The sequence below is a fragment of the Portunus trituberculatus genome, chromosome 17, assembly GCF_017591435.1.
Source record: "Portunus trituberculatus isolate SZX2019 chromosome 17, ASM1759143v1, whole genome shotgun sequence".
Lineage (NCBI taxonomy): Eukaryota > Metazoa > Arthropoda > Malacostraca > Decapoda > Portunidae > Portunus > Portunus trituberculatus.
This window is the reverse complement of record NC_059271.1, coordinates 8,808,667-8,813,666: the sequence shown is the minus strand read 5'-3', so window position 1 is coordinate 8,813,666 and position 5,000 is coordinate 8,808,667. Positions and strand designations below refer to the sequence as shown.

The window sequence follows — 5,000 nt, the reverse complement described above, 5'->3', positions numbered from 1 at the left end:
GGTGTGTGGTGTGTGCGATGTGACGGGAGAGGCTGGACAGGGTGGAAGGTGAGATGCGGCTGGTGTGAGGCTCTGGCTGTTGCTGTGCGGTGGATAAAGGTGAGGTGAGATGAGGTGAGTTTTAGGGAATGTTTGTGAACAAGTGGGTGCTTTTGGTGAGGGAGATTAAAGGGAAGGTTTTGTGTTTAGATTTGACGGAAGGGGAAAATGTGAAGAAGGGTTGTAAATGGAGAGAGGATGGAAGTTATTACGTATGGTGTTAGTTTTCAGGAGCGTTATTTGGGAAAGAAAATGGAAAATTTATGAGGATTTGATGAAAGGGGAAGTAAGAAATGGAAAATATGAATGTTATTTTTTCTTGTGACGTTAAGTTCTGGTTGATTGTGGCAAGAGGGCACATTATTATAAAGAGGAAACAAAAATGGAAGTTTTCTTGAAATGTAATCAGATAACAAATGTGGAAATGTGTGTGTGTGTGTGTGTGTGTGTGTGTGTGTGTGTGTGTGTGTGTGTGTGTGTGTGTGTGTGACAGAGAGAATACCAAAACATTTTCCTTTGTAGAAAGAAAAAAAACGAATGATATTGAAAATGATCATAGAATCTGTACGTGTGCGAAACTTTTACCGATCTGCCTCCATTCTTCCAGTACTGTTTTATCCACTTCTTTCCTTCCACTCATCTCGTATGAATAAACTTCTCCCGGCAAAGTTTTAATTCCTTTCCTGCGCTGTGCATTTTTTCCCATTCATACTGTTATTACGAGTATTCATTACGCACTATTTACGTTACTGCGTCTGCAACACCAGCAACCGCTTCTTCTGCTGCAATTATTACCGTTTCTCTTGTCGTTGCTAGCGGTGGCGGTACTACTACTACTGCTACTGCTACTGCTACTGCTACTGCTACTGCTACTACTACTACTACTACTACTACTACTACTACTACTACTACTATACTACTACTACTATTACTACTACTACTACTACTACTACCACTACTACTGCTACTACCACTACCACTACCACTGCTACCACTACTACTACCACCACCACCACCACCACTGCACCACTGCTGCTACCACAACCACCACCACCACCACCACCACAACCACCACCACCACCACCACCACCACCACCACTACCACTACTACTACTACCACTGCTACATATACTTGCCACTATCACCACCACCACTACTGCTACTACCACTACCACTGCTGCTGCTGCTACTACACCACTACCACTACCACTACTACTGCTGCTGCTACTGCTACCACCACCACCACCACCACCACCACCACCACCACCACCACCACCACCACCACCACCACCACCACCATTACTACTACTACTACTACTACTACTACTACTACTACTATCATTATTATTATTTTTACTACTATTACTGCTATACAATTATTCCTACCACTCGTACCACTACTACTACTACTAATACTACTACCACTACTACAATCCCCCCCTCATACACAGTCAGCCTTTCCCACTAAACAGTCTGTAATAGGTCCCCACATTTCCGCTAACCCAATCGTATCAATTTCCTGAACAATCTCCTTCCCTGGCGTCATAATTGCATCAGTGAGGGAGTGTTGTGGCCGCACCAACTTCCCCTCTACCCTTCCTCTGCCACCTTCTCCCTGTCCCCTGCCTCCCTCTCTCCCTTAATCCTGATTTCGCCTCTTCCTCATCACCCCACCTCCTCACCAGACACTTATACCATCTTCTGAATTTACCCCCTCTCTCTCTCTCTCTCTCTCTCTCTCTCTCTCTCTCTCTCTCTCTCTCTGCCATGTTCTCACTATACTTTCCTTCTGTTTTATCTATGAGATCTTAACTTCACCTCTTCTCTACTTTTATTTTCCTTCTACTCACCATTATCTTTTACTACTAATCTTCCTATTATCTTTCCGTTTAAATTCTTCTGTCCTTAAACTCATTGTCGCTTCCTTTCTATTTTCTATTTTCACCCACCTGTAACTTTGGCTTCACCTTTCCTTCAATTCTTTAATGCTATTTCATCTGTACAACCTTTCTGTCTTATATTTTCCCCTCTCCTTGTGCGTACTGAAATCTTATATTCCCTCTATTATATATTTATAACCTTCCTACCCCACACCATTCCATTCTCTTTATTTTATTACTGCCCACCTGTCTCCTTTCCTCTCTCATTTTATCTACCTTTCTACGCACTGTCACCTCGTCATCAGCACTCCAAATTTGTCCCAAACACCCCAGTCTGTCTCTGCCTTAGGTTATGCCGTGCACTGCGTCTGTCTCTTCACGCTGATCTCTTCCCGTCTCTCCCTCTCCCTTGTCGCTCGTCAATATACCTGCGCCACACACATGCCATCATCCTCAGATCCCTATCATCTTGCAAAGAAACGAGTAAGGGGAAGAGAGAGAGAGAGAGAGAGAGAGAGAGAGAGAGAGAGAGAGAGAGAGAGAGAGAGAGAAAGTGGGTTAGTGATGTTTTTGTGTTATTAAGAGTGTTATCTTTATTATTTCACTTTATTATTGTTTATATTACTACTACTATTGTTACTACTACTACTACTACTACTACTACTACTACTACTACTACTACTACTACTATCAGAAGCACTATTTTCCTCCTCCCTCCTCCTTCCCGTCATCTTTCTTTTTTCATCACCCTCATCCTCATCTTAATGAAATACAGAAACATCATAATGAAACACACAAACATCATCTTTCTTTCCTCATTCCTGTTTTTCAAGGTAATTATCTCTCTCTCTCTCTCTCTCTCTCTCTCTCTCTCTCTCTCTCTCTCTCTCTCTCTCTCTCTCTCTCTCTCTCTCTCTCTCTCTCTCTCTCTCTCTCTCTCTCTCTCTCTCTCTCTCTCTCTCTCTCTCTCCTCCAGCACCTCCGCCTCCTGTCTTCTCCATGAAAGAGGAAAAAGCGTGGAGACCGTTCTTTGTGGAAGCGGATATGAGCCACAGTCTTCATTACCGCCAAGTTTCCTCCCTCCCGCCACTCCCTCCACTCTCCCCACCTCCTCCAACCTCTCCGCTTGCTCTCCTCTGTCACTCTTTCCTCCACTCATGCATCACATCACACACAGAGACACACACACACCTGTACTCTCTCTCTCTCTCTCTCTGCTAAATTTTTCTTTATTTTGATCTCTGCCTGGTTTTTCTGTCTCAATTTCCTATTTTTTTTTTCACTGTTAGCATTCTTTTCTCTTTTTTTCTCTTTTTTTCTTCTTTTGATCTCTTTCTCTTCTTCCTTCTTTCCGCAACTGTATCTTATATCCTCCTCCTCCTCCTCCTCCTCCTCCTCTTTTACTTTACTTCTTACCTCCTTGAACCATTTTTCAGCCTTGGTTTTCTCTGGTTCATGCCTCCTTCCTCCTTTCTTCAATGTCTTTCTCTTTCTCTTTCTTCCACACCTACTCTACTTCCACCTCTCCTTCGTCCTCTCCTCTTACGCGTCAAGGGCGGAGGAGCAGAATTAAGAGAGAGAGAGGAGATGGGACAGGAAGGAAGGCAAGGAGCAGGAGAGGGAAGAAATTTCAAAGAGAAACATAATACCATAAAGAATGACAAAAAGAGCATCAGCAGACACGGAGGAAATGAAAAAAATAAATGAAATCGAGTAATGAGAATAAAAAATTGTGAGGAAATGAAAAGGTGCAACGAGAAGGAAGCTGAGGAGGACGAAAAGGAAGCTGCGTAGGAGAAGGAGGAGGAGAAAGAGGAGGAAAAAGAAGAAGAAGAGGAAGATTAGGAGGAGGAGGAGAAGGACAAGAGGTTAGTAAGTTTTGTTCTTATACTACACTCTTGAAATGCTGAGGAAAATTTGTAACTCACTTGAAAGTATTTAACGTCTAACTCCATATATATATATATATATATATATATATATATATATATATATATATATATATATATATATATATATATATATATATATATATATATATATATATATATATATATATATATATATATATATATGTCGATAAAGAAATGAACAAGAAAATGCACGTTGGTTTGGAAGTCGCGTGTGGTTATGTTATGTGTCAAGGGTGTGTATTTTGGGCTTCAGAGTGACAAGTAATCAAACGCATAAATCAGGACATCTTACCGCGGCACTGGTCGGGACGGGTGGAGTAGGAAGCCGTCACTCAGACATGCCAAAGGAAGCCAAGACACAAAAGACACAACTTATTGGTCCTCACTATAAGCATTTTATTTACTCAATATAAAGTCAAGCTTCTCATCGCTGTCCATCATCCTTCACCTCCACCGAAGTCTGCCCTTATTCAACCTGCTCCTGATCTTTTGAACCTATCCTCAATAGAAAGATTTTGAAGAACCGGTCTAATCACAAGCTTCTCTCTGACTGTTGGTATGGTTTCCGTTGAAGGATGACATGCTTTAAGATCATCCGCCTTCAATTTAGCTTTTCAGTTTTTTTTTTTTTTTTTGTAACTGATGATGGGAAAACCATGGAAGATCCTGAATTATTTTATAAAGCTAAATATTTGCTTTATCTTATTTTATTTATTCATTATTGATTTATTCATGCATGTTATTCATTTACTTATGTATTTGTTTTAATTTATTCATTTTTTTATTTAATTAATTTATTTATCCATTAATTAATTTATTTTGTATTTCTATTATTATTTTTTCTTTATATAGGATTCGAGGTTTTTTAATTGGTTTTAAACAGATGTGGGAGTGTTCTGTCACTCGGTTATCTTTCCATAATCCACATAATATGTTTTGTGGGATAAGGATCGGAAGCAGTCGCCATTGTTTGCTGACAGGTTTGCAATATATCAGCTGTGTCACAAACCAGTGTTGTTGCAGAGGAGTAACATTGCAAATGAAAATTTTTGTGGAGATTTTTGCAATCTGGTCAGAAAATTAATTCTCACAATAACAGTTTAACACAGACTTGATGTGACTGTAACATGTAAGCTTTTCAGTAACTGCCAGGTATAAGCCTGACGTG

General features: G+C 40.5%; 1 protein-coding gene across 6 annotated transcripts in view; it reads right to left on the bottom strand.

The window, feature by feature from the left end:
* Positions 1 to 5,000, bottom strand: part of LOC123505000 (nephrin-like) — a 357,608-nt gene that overhangs the window by 41,885 nt on the left and 310,723 nt on the right. The window lies entirely within an intron of this gene.